This window comes from Mustela erminea, chromosome 8 (assembly GCF_009829155.1).
Source record: "Mustela erminea isolate mMusErm1 chromosome 8, mMusErm1.Pri, whole genome shotgun sequence".
In the NCBI taxonomy this organism is placed as follows: Eukaryota; Metazoa; Chordata; class Mammalia; order Carnivora; family Mustelidae; genus Mustela; species Mustela erminea.
This window is the reverse complement of record NC_045621.1, coordinates 8179963-8192039: the sequence shown is the minus strand read 5'-3', so window position 1 is coordinate 8192039 and position 12077 is coordinate 8179963. Positions and strand designations below refer to the sequence as shown.

Here is a 12077-nt window from a genome sequence, read left to right as displayed (position 1 = left end):
AGTATTAACTATATTCATTATGCTGTACATTGTATGTCCATGACTTAATTATTTTTAAGTGGCACAATATAGTGACCTTTGACCCCCTTCACCCATTTCTTCCACCTCCTTCACTCCTCATCTCTAGAAACCGCCAATCTGTTGTTTATCTCGGAGCTTGGTTTTTTTGTTTTATTTCGCTTTTAATTCCACATAGAAGTAAGGTCACAGGGTACTTGTCTGTCTTATTTCGCTTTGCATTTATTTCAACTTGAGGTCCATCTATATTGTTGCAAATGGTAAGATTTTATTCCTTTTTATGACCGAATAGTATTATGTTGTGTATGCATCACAATTTCTTTAGCCATTCATCCACTGACGGACACTTAGGATGTTTCCGTATCTTGGCTACTGTAGATAATGCTGCAGTGAACATGGGAGCGAATACATCCTTCTGAGTTGATGTTTTTGTTTTGTTTGCATAAATACTCAGAAGCGGAATTATTGGATCATATAGTTGTCATATTTTAATTTTTTGAGGACCCTCTATACTTTTCCATAGTGGTTGTACCAATTTACACAGTGCACACAGGTTCCCCTGTCGCCCACATGTTCACCAATACTTGCTCTTTTTTTGTCTTTTTGATAATCACCGTTCTGACTGGCAGATGAGGTAACATCTCATTGTGGTTTTGATTTACATTTCCCTGATGATTAGTGATGTTGAGCATCTTTTCATTTACCTGTTGGCCACAAGTATGACTTCTTTGGGAAAATATTCAGACCTACTGCTCATTTTAAAATCAGATTGTTTTTTGCTATGGGGTTGTGCGAGCTCTTTCCATATTTTGAATGTTAACACCTTGCCAGACACATGATTTGCAAGTATTTCCTCCCGTTTCAATAGGGTGCCTTTTCATTTTGTTTTTGGTGTAATCTCTTCATCCTGGATTACCTCTCACCTATATAATCTCATTTTACCTCAATTATCTCTTTAGAGGCCTGATCTTCAAATACAGTCCCATTCTGAGGTGCTGGGGGTTAGGTCTTCAACATACGGGTTTGGCAGGTACAAAGCCCATAGCAACCACCATCCGTGGTCAGTATGTGGCATCTGAGGATCAATTTAATGAACTGTGTGGTCAGACGCAATGCCCACAAAATGACCATTAGGTCACATGAAGATTTCCTACTCAAAGGAATGAGAACAAAACATGCATCTTTGATAAGGTTATGAATGACTTTAGGTAAATGCGATTGGATGGAGGGACATAACTGACTCTGAATTTTATTGTAAGGCCACAGATGGCACAGTCCACTTCTCAACACCAGGAAGTCCCTGTTACTTGAACCGCAGTGCCTGAGGCCAAGCAAGTGTAGTTGAATCTCTTTGGGATAATGTGCTAAATCCCAGCTGGCGAATCTGACATTAGGCACAAGGGTTAAGAATCTATTTAGGGGCATAAAAGAAACATATGGAAAAAATACAGTGTGAGCCCTGTACTAAGCAATAAGGCAAAGAGGTGATCAGGCTGAGAGTGGAAAGGAGAAATCAGCAAAGATTTCTGATTTCTGGAGAGGGAAGCCTTCTTATGGTTGGAAATTGGTGAATAGGTGCTGATGAGGAGACGGTACAAAGCCCATAGCAACCACCATCCGTGGTCAGTATGTGGCATCTGAGGATCAATTTGGAGGCAAGGCAGGGGCAGGAAATGCAAGATATGAAAAGATCGTCTAGAAGCTGATGGTTAGAGCCCAGGGCTTGTGAGTAAGGAGCGTTGGTTTAAAGCAGTGATGGAGGAAGGTCCTCCTCTAGGTGTGAAGTGACATGGGACTGGGTTGGTGACAGAGGAGAAAGTAGATTGAGTGTATAGAGATTAAGAGCTGGCAATTGATCAAATGTAATTGAGGAATTTCTAGCATTACACACACACAAACCCAAAATCATTATGATGATATTTGTGATTCCCAGAGATTACTGTTTCCAGTGCTGGTACTGAGACCTCTGGGATGCTACCCCAGTGTTCGTAAAAGAAAAATGGGAAAAGTCTTATTGGTTTGTGAACGCTTAGATGCTGATAGCGGAAAAGTCCATTTCAGCATGTGGCTTTTCGGTTGTTTGTTTCCATGCTAACCATAGACCTCTCTGGTCAGTTCAATAGTTAGCAGCAAGAAACTTGAAAGATAAAAGCAGCATTCTCCAAGTGACACATTAAATTGGGATGAATCTGTTAAGTAAAAACAAGCAGACTTCATTAAATGATTGTAAGGCATTTTATGCATTTATCTTAGAAAAATGCAGTATGGAAGAGATAACAGATGGCTTCATGGGAATTTGCTTGGCTTTCTGGGATAGAACAAGAAAACCTCCTCTTTAAATGTTGACCGGGCGCCCCTGGGCAGCTCCGTTGGTTAGGCAGCTGACTCTTGATTCTGTCTCAGGTCATGATCTCAGGGTCCTTGGGTGAGTCCCAGGTAGGCTCAGCACTCCGCGGGGATCTACTTGAGAATTCGCTTCCCGTCTTCTTCTGCCCCTTCTCACGCTCATACACTTTCTCTCTCTAGAATAAATCTTAAATAAGTAAATAAATATTGCCCGAATGTTATTCTTTTGATATATTTTCTCTCCCGATGGATTTTCCAATTACTGTCAATATACTCTGCAACCAATCCTAGATTATACATATTTTTTAAAAAATTCAATCGTGTCGTGCACAGAACTTGCAACCTTTTCATTCTCTTCAAGGAGCGACGGATCCCGAGTGGCCGCCGCGGGCTTTCGTCCCTCGCTTTAGCGCCCTACACGGAAGGTCAGCAGCTCGCCCTCTGCAGACTCGCGTCCAGGCCCTCCGCGCGGCCTCAGCACGGCCCCCCCTTCTTCGGGCCAACTGCGGCAGGGGTGCTGATGCTGATGCTGGCCAGGCTGACGCGAACTGGGTCTCCGCTCTCGGGGGGCGTCACGTCGTCGGGAAGGGGACTCGGGAGGGTCAGGAAGCCCGTGTCCGGTGGGTCCAGAAGTCTGGGAACGAGTGAGCCGCTGGGACTAACTATTTCTTCCTCTTTCCAGTGTGCACATATTCGCGCCTCGCGGGCTGACCGCTCTGAAGGCAGCGAACCGAGCACCTGGTCGAAGTTACGGCCGCCGGCGGCGAGCGGCGGTCTCACCCCTCCCTCGCCGCGGTCACCCCTGTGCCCCACCTGCTCCGCTCGGCCTCCGGCCGCACGGGCCACACCCTCTCCGGCTCTGGGCACCGCCCCCCAAGCCCGCCCCTCAGCACGCGCCGCGGCCGGCGCCCCGCCCCAGCCGTCACGTGACAGCCCCGCCCTCTGTGCGCGCTCGGATTGGCTCTCTCGGCCTCGGGGGTGGGGTCTGGCTTAGAGCTCGGCCCCGCAACGCGGCTGCAGTTTTCAAACCTCAACTGTAAGCCCGGGTCCGTGTCTGCCCTGCCGTCGCCGGGAGCCACCTCACAGGGGAACAGGTCACGCTGTGGGCCGCTGTCCAGAAGAGTAAAAGTGGGTCCTGCCGCGCTCGGAGCTCCCTGGCGCCTCACGGGGCTAGAGCTGGAGAAGCAGTCGTGTGGTGGCCGCCGGCGCGGGGCGGGACGGGAGCCCCCTCGGAGGGGGCAGCCCCGAGAGGACCTGCTGCGGCCCGAGCGGTCAGTGCCTTTCGCTTCGCGCGACGCGGTCCTGCCGCGGCTGGTGGGTGGGCTCCGGGCTGCGACTCCGAATCCCTGAGCCCGCCCCCTTTCTCTCGGGTACGGGGACCCCCCCACCCCTAACGCGGGAGAGGTCCGGACGAGGGATGCCGGCGGCGTGGGCGGATTCGGGGCCCTCAGAACCCGGATTCCGGCCAGATGGAGTGGACTCGGGTCCGCCGCCCGTCGGGTGGCCCGGCCGCCCCGGCTGGAGTCCTGCCTCGCGGCTTCCCTGGGGTGCGGGGCTGGGGCGTGCGGTGGTCCTCGCAGCCCCCCTCAGTGGGGGCGCGTGTCCGTGCGTGCGTGTGCGCGCGTGTGTGTGGCTGCGTGTGTGGCTGCGTGTGCGCTGTCGCCCCCCGGCCCGGCCTCTCCCCGGTCGCGTCCCCCGGGGCTCCCGTCGCCCGTGGCCGGCCCGCACCCCTGTCCACGTCGCGTCGATGTGGTCCTCCCTGACCTCTTTGCACCGCTGTGGTGGCCACGGGGCGCGTTCCCGTCTGGACTGGTGGACGCGTCCCGCTCGCGGCTGCCTTCCGTCCCCTCAAAGTTGGGGCTCGTCCCGTGGGGCATGTGCCGTCGCCGCTCGGGAAAGCCCTGTACAGCCCCGAAGAGAGAGGACGAATGTCCGTCCTTTCGGTAAACTTCAGCGACCCGGTGTTGTTCTGACGCCCTGTAAAGCCCCTGCGTGCGCACGAGCCACCCTGAAGCGACACAGCCCCGCGGTGACTGTGGGGGTTCGCGCGGCTCTTCGTCGTACTGCGGGGAAGGCGGAGGCTCCGGGTGGCTCCGCGGGAGGGATGAGCGGAGGCGAGGCCGGCGGGGACCGCGTGCCGGCGGCCGCGGGCAGCGGCTCTCCCCCGTCGGTGATGGCCCGGGAGACGCTCACAGACTTGCAAAGTAAAATTAGGAAGGAAAAATACACTTAAAAAATACAGCCCCATGATGGTCCAAGTGCCCGCAGTCACGGCGTGGCCGGCGTCGTGTGGACCGCCGGGACCCGTGCGGCGCGGGGCCTGCCGTGGCGGTCGCGGCGCGGCCCCTTTAAGCGCCGTCTCGGAGACGCGTGCGCGGAGCGCGGGGTCGGCCGGGGCGCGGGGCGACCGCGCGCGGGGACCCACCGGCGCGGGCTTGTCAAAGGACAGGAGGGGACACCTTTTTTCCTCGTTGATACGCTGTTTTATTGCTGTACCGGGAACTGTCCAGAAGTAGTTTTCAACTACTTCTACCGTTTTTATTAAATAACATCACCGTAGAACTTTGTATTTTTGAAAAAGTTGGTCCATAGAAACAGTGCCCTCATTTAAGACCTCTCTTCCCCATCCATCCTTCGGTGAGATGCGGTGAGATGTTTCTTTCTTTCTTTCTTTCTTTCTTTTTTTTAAATTTTGATACTTTAATAAGTGGAGCTATTAAAAGTTCTATATTTGAGATACATAGTATGCATTTTAGATCATTTACTAAATTATGGGTCTAAAATTGAAGGGAAATATATTTACATGGCAATATATTTAAGTCTTAAAAGTAAAACTTGTGTAGTAATTTTAAAGTATTTCTTTTGTGTGTGTGGACAGAACGGCTGTAGTTGCTCTTGTACTCTTGAGTAGCGAATTCCAATTTGGTTAAGACAGAATCAGTTTCTAGGAAAGTCACACCTTGACTAATTGATCACCGCGGCAGCACGTTAATAACAAATCTGAAGAAGACACAAGCATTTTTTAAAAGATTTTATTTATCCATTTGACACAGAGAGAAGGAGATCACAAGTAGGCAGAGCAGCAGGATGGGGTGTGGGGGGGTAAAGCAGGCCCCCCGCTGAGCAGAGAGCCCCAGGTGGGGCTCCATCCTAGAACCCTGAGACCATGACCGGAGCCGAAGGCAGCGGCCCAACCCACTGAGCCACCCAGGTGCCCCAAGACACAAGCATTTTATGGCATGTTTCTAATCAAACAATTTTATTTTTAAGCTTGTGTTGGCAGTGCTTTACTGGTGTTAAGTAAATACTTATACATATTTCAAAAACTTTGTTTTGAATGTTTGATTATTATGAGAGACCATCCTTATCAAAAATTTATTGTACTAAAGAGACCTAATTTAAAATCCATGAATCAAGGAAATCAATTCCTAACACTTTCACTAAATCCTAAAATTGTCTCAAAATTGCATGTGTAATATATTGTAGTGCATATTTCCTGTATACAAAATTTGCAGCTAAGAACAGTGCTCTTGGATTTACTGCTTTTAAAGGATTTTGATCCTTGTTTTTTTTTTTTTTTTTTTAAAGAATTCTTTTGCAATCTGTGGGAAACATTAACAGTCATTTATGTACTTCCTTTCCCCTTGGGAAAACTTTATTTTAGTTGCTTTAGCTTGCCACCATATTGATGACAAAATTCTATGATTTTATTTTTAAGTAGTTTATATTCTGTGATAGGTTATTTTCAAAGGATATTTCTTTGACTCTTTCAAACTAACAAATTTGCTTATAAATTAAGTTACAAATTTTTTAATGTATGTGGTGATGCTGCAATTTTCAAGACCTATTTAAATCTTAAAAAATTTCTTTGATTTATTTATCATTTTTTCCAATAACATTTAACCTTGAACTTCAATGCCACTTTAAACATCTAAATTAATCAGTTTCGCCTAACATTTATATGTGTATTTCAGTGCATCCCTGACCCTTTGCAAGTTCTTCACCCAAAGAAGGCATAGTTATACTTTGAGCATTTAAAATTTTTGATATTAACAGTGAGATGGTAGTTTCATCTTTAAATCCTTAAAGGATCATATCCCATTTTACTGTAATGGCTACTGAACAAACAGTACTTCGGCAGTGCAGTCAGTAAACAGTACTTTATTTTACAGTAGAAACTTAATTTTCCATCTGATGAACGACGAGCACTGTGTGTTTGTTGGTCCGCTTTATTTCTGCTTTTCAACATCTTCCTATCCTGGTTCACAGCTACAGGGTTTAATTTTCCTTCTGAAGAAAGGCATAGAATCAGGCCTGGTGTTGTTACCTGCAACTTCAGCCCTTGGGTTGTATATACTGACTGGCTGGGCTAGAGTGAGTTAGCTGGCTTCCTTTTGTGATTTTCAAATAATTAAATTCTTGACTTCCTATTCAATCTTTAGAAGCAAACAAACAAACAAAACCTGTTTTAGAATACAACTATTAGAAGGAATATAGTCTCTTCCTGGAAATCGAAAATCATCTTCATCCTTATCTCTACAATAATACCTTTATTTCTGTTCAGTGACTAAATGGATTCTTCTGCCACACTAGCAGAAAGTTCTTTCCTTATGTTGATGGATGCTACATAAATCTCCAGTTCCTCTGTTTCCTAGGGAAAACTTGGTAGCTCTAAAATGCTGACATACAAAGGAGTTGTTTCCCTATAATCTTGTGCCTTTCTTTCTTTTTTTTTTTTTTTAAGACTTTATTAATTCATTTGAGTGAGAGCATGAGCAGGGGAGAGAGGCAGAGGGAGAAGCAGACTGACTCCCCATTGAGCTGGGAACTGGACCCCAGGACCCTGGGATCATGACCTGAGACGAAGGCAGATGCTTAACCATCTGAGCCACCCAGGTTCCCTAGTCTTGTGCCTTTCTTCATTTGCTGTTGCTTTTTGAATTTACTTCATGATTATGTAGATTTGTCATTCCTTAGCAGGACAGATATCTGAATTTCTTGAATAAGATAGCTTTTAAAATACTGATATTTTTAGCTGAAGTTGTTATTCACAAAAAACGGGTGGTCACCTAGTCTGGAAAGACAGGTAAATACAAAACAAATGATCTGTTGGTATTACAATATATGATAAAACATTGTTATCCATATTTCTAGGCTTTATGGCTATCCCATTTAGAACTGAAATTCTCTAATAACAATTCAGAACATTTCTTATTTTATTTAGCCAAATACTGATTAAGCAGAGACTAAGGTGCTTGAAGCACCAATGCTATAATTTCAAGATGAACCTCAAGTTTTGCTGAACCCTTGAAGATACGAGATTCACCTAAAAACTCTTGTTGCTGTATTTCATAATTCTTATAACTCAGTTCCTGAAACATTAAAAAAAATTCGTACCGGGTGCCAGATACCCTATTAGGGATTTAGACACAAAAACTAAAGTTGTTGCCCTTTAGACACTAAAGAGAATTGTTGTCTAACATGTTACACGTTGAAGTAAAGAAGTATGTTGAGGGTCGTCCTATTCCTCCTGTTTGAAAGGTAAAGGAGAGGCGTTTAAACCAACCTGTGAATTTTAGGCAAAACTTCCTGGGTGAGGTGACCTTCTATGCCGAGATATGAAGGGTGTGTGAGAAGACTTAGCCATTTAAGGACAAGTAGAAAGAACATTTCAGGCAGAAAAGTAGAACAGAGATGTAGAGGGGGAAAAAAAAGAATGTGGCAGGAAATGAAACTGGTATGTACCTGGCCTCAAAGCCTTTTCTATGTCATGCAGTAAGGGCTTTGGTTATAGATACTGGGTAGCTAATGAAGCGATCAAAGCAGACAGTTCTCTAGATGTTTTCATATATTGTATATGCTATATCCTATTTCTGTAAAACATTTTTATTGATAACTTCTAAATGAATATTGTAATGAATATTTTTTAAATATTTAAATAGAGCTATTTAAAGGTTTTACAGGGACTGTTGTGTCTTACAAATCACATCACAGTGCTGTCTCCCTTCAAGTAGGTTAAGGTCCACATCAAGCCTAACATTTTCTCTGTTACTTCCTTCACCGATCCATATCTGAATTCTTATTGTAATTATTGTGATGGGAATTAATAAAAGAAAAATATTTGAGAATAAGTTAGAGGTACTGTATACTTGGAAACTTAATTTTATCTTGCCTTCTAGTACCCTCTTACTGTTTCTAGGGCCTGATTGTTTCTATAATTGTGTACCTCTATACACACACACAAACACATTTACCTACTAAGCCCCTTAAGATTTTATTAGTGTAGCCTAATAAAGTGTTATGAAATGAATTTCAAATAGATTGAGACATATTGGTAATTTAGGATCAGTTATGTGAATTTAGTAGAAAACAAAAGGTCTGCAATTGTGGAGTTAAAGAGAAATTGTTTGGAAATTCAGGAAGATACACAGAGGAGAGGGTTGACTGATAACCTTCATGTACCCAAGGGTTAAACCTTATGTGATGGGCAGCCAGATGTTTGTGGAGGGTTTGGACAAAGTGTAACATTCATGCTCCATTATAAGTAAAATTGGCCAAAGGAGAAGAAATGGAAAAATATCTAGGCTGGGGTAGCCTGTTCAGGTTCAGTAAATAGAAGGAAAATAAACGTACAGGATGCTATAGGCATGCCTTAAGCAGTCTGTAATACCGTTATTTTAACAGTAAGTAGGTAAGTGTAATGTTCTGTTTTCAGAAATGTGCTTGCTCTTTATTCTGAGACATAGTTGGTATTTCACCATATTCCCAGCTAGAGTAAAATTATCACAATTCAAAAAATGATTTTTTTATTAACATGTATTTAAAAAATTGCTGATTGCCCACTGCTGTTTTCAGCTACATTTAGAGTCATAAAAATGCCTGTGGGTATATTCAGCATTATGATAAACAACAGTACATGTAAGGGGAGGAAAATTTGTTAGGGTAAAAAATTAAAAACATGAGACAATGTCCAGTGTTAGGAAATACTCTCAAGTAGCTTGATTTAACAAGGCCCTATTTGTTTTACTATTATCTTATCAATACTTTATAAAAGCCAGCTCTTTTTCATTCTAATATAACCAAATAATAGGTATTACAAAACAATATTTATATGTATATTTGGAATCACATTTTAGATTTGGGGAGGGAAGGGGGTCCCAGGATAAGTCTAGATTCTCATAAGCAATACTCATAATAAAGGTGTATATTTTAAAGTTACAAATTCTTACTCATTATATAGAATTGTGACTATAACATTAATTCAGAATTTTTTAAATTGTCTTTTCTCTCCAGTATTAAACAAGGCATTAATTCTTGTTTGGTGTTTACCCTGAATGCTTATATGGTCTCTGCATTAGAACTGACATATTACTTGGATAGTGAATGCCATCTGCTCCATATAAATGCAGAGGAAACTCTGAAGCCTTAAAAAAATTTGAGCAATAATGGCTCTTGAACCTATAGCCAAGTAAACCCTTAATGTGTAAAGAGATATATTTTGCTGTTGCAACTGGGTAAGTTTCTGCGTTCAGAGTCTAGCCATATATATACACAGCCATCTTTTTTATCCAAGGGTATTGCTAATTATTTGCCTATTAGTAAAGTAGTACCTACTTAGTGTAGATGCTTTAAATACCTGGAAAGTGTAAGTACTGCCATAATCCCCCACTCAGAGAAAACTACTGTTAACGTTTTGTCCTAGTTTTCCAGTCTTTCCTTCTATTTGTTTTTATATTTTTGCCACAAAATTATCATAGTATATATACTTTTTCTGTCTCCCTTTTTTCACTTAATATTATAGGAGTTAAAAACAGTCTTTGCAAGCATGATTTTTGAGTATATGGTATCCTATTATTTAGGTATATTTAAACACTTTTGGAATTTGGGGTTCATTTATTGAACAAGTTTGTTTTTTTCGTTATTATAAACCCTATTTCACTGAGCATGAATCTTTCACTACATCAGAGATCCATATTGACTCTTTGGGAACTTGAGAGCAGAAAATACTCAAAAAATTAGTTCTGTTAGAGTTCTTATGAGTAGATCACTTTGTAGCTGATATTTTACAGCATGAGATAAAGATCTTAGATTCTAGAATCTAGATGAAGTGAATATCTCAGAATCAAGAGCTTATACTTTGTCTCTATGATTGAACTTAACATGTATTTCTTATATTTCCCAAGGCCTGATTGATGGACAGTGTTGGGAATGTAGCCCAATTTGTATCCATGATATAGGTACATCCCTTATTTCTGTATATATGTATGTATAATACAAGTGCAATCATAAGCAGACATGGAAAAAAATTGTCAAAACTCCAAAGATGACCCGGAAAAAAGTAGACTGAGCATAGAAATTGGTGACTATTTTGATTTTTCTGAGAGGAATAGATGACCATTGTAATTGCATACCATCAGATCTAAGTAAGTACACAAATAGTTTATCAAAACACAGCAAAAAAGGGCCGAATTTTAAGAATTGAGTTTAAGCTAACCTGTGGTGAGAGTTTTGTATATGGAAGCAGTACAACTTCTTACCAACAGCCAGGACAGTGTAGAGAGTATCTTTAGGTAGAATATTAACAATATTTACTTACTGAAAAATCATGATGTACTCTCATGGTTAGCACTGTTCCAGTGTCATTCTATTTGAGTACATCGTGTTTTAATCTTAATCCATAGAGCTGTGTAAGATAGATTCTATTATAATCCATACTTTAGAGGAAGTAGAATTGAAGCTTTCTTCAGTAGTAATTAGAGAAATGCAAAGTAAATCACAAAGTTTCATTTCCCTTCATCACACTAGAATGGCCAAAGTTAAAAGCCTATTGGGACAAATGTTGGCAAAGAAATCATAAGCTCTCCCACCTAGTGCTAGTGAGAATATAAACTGCGTGTGGAAAAAAGGGACCAACTTCAGCCGCGTCTGTGTTGTCTTATTTATTTTTAATTTAAATGAAATATGACAGAACAATGAGATTGACAAAGCAAGTGTTTCTTAGGATATTTGTATCCTTTCCTGTACATCTGAAATATTTCTTTCTTTTCTTTTCTTTCTTTTTTTTTTTTTTTAAAGTAACTATATTTGTTTCCCACACAGCCATGACAAAGTACTGCAGATCAGGTGACTTAGACAACAGAAATTCATTTTCCCATAATTCTGGAGAGTAGCAATTTGAGATCATGCTGCTGGTGGGAGTGGTTTCTTCTAAGGCCTTTCTCTGTGGCTTGCAGATGTCCTTCTTCTCCCTGTGTCTTCACCTGGTTTTCCTTCTGTATGTTTCTGTGGCCTAATGACTTTTTGTAAGGACACCAGTCCTGTTGGATCTGGGTCCACCCTAATGACCTCATTTTTAACTTAATCACTGCTTTGAAGGCCCTAACTCCAAATACAGATACATTTTGAGGTCTAGGACTTCAACATGTGAATTTTGAGAGGAGGGGCACAATTGGTCCATAACAGTAGTGAATTTAAGTAATTTAGTTAAGATCTCATAGCTGGTGTGATGGATAAATGTGATTCAGACCCAGCTGTGATTCGGTCCAAATGCCATTTTTCAGAACGCTACTCGGCAACCCATAGACTGCTAGAAATGTACACCAAAACTACTTAGGTCTTCGTTTCTCCAAAGATCAACAGATTTAGAGGAAAAAAATTGTTGACTTAAGAATAAAACCAAGAAAATATAGAAACTGAAAACAATAAACTGTTAT

At 42.4% G+C, this 12077-nt stretch overlaps 1 protein-coding gene and 1 long non-coding RNA gene across 2 annotated transcripts in view; one reads left to right on the top strand and one right to left on the bottom strand.

Annotated features, from left to right (window-relative positions):
• Nucleotides 1–2234: 2234 nt before the first annotated feature.
• On the bottom strand, nt 2235–2868 carry LOC116596992. Its single transcript, XR_004288413.1, has 2 exons — nt 2708–2868; nt 2235–2540 (listed from the first exon to the last, which is right to left on the bottom strand). It is a non-coding gene; the product is annotated as an uncharacterized LOC116596992 (long non-coding RNA).
• Nucleotides 2869–3534: 666 nt separating this feature from the next.
• Nucleotides 3535–12077, top strand: part of STK17B (serine/threonine kinase 17b) — a 30365-nt gene continuing 21822 nt past the window's right edge. Inside the window, exon 1 of the mRNA XM_032354265.1 lies at nt 3535–3635. The gene's annotated coding sequence lies outside the window, so the exon portion shown is untranslated. The remainder of the gene's footprint in view (nt 3636–12077) is intronic.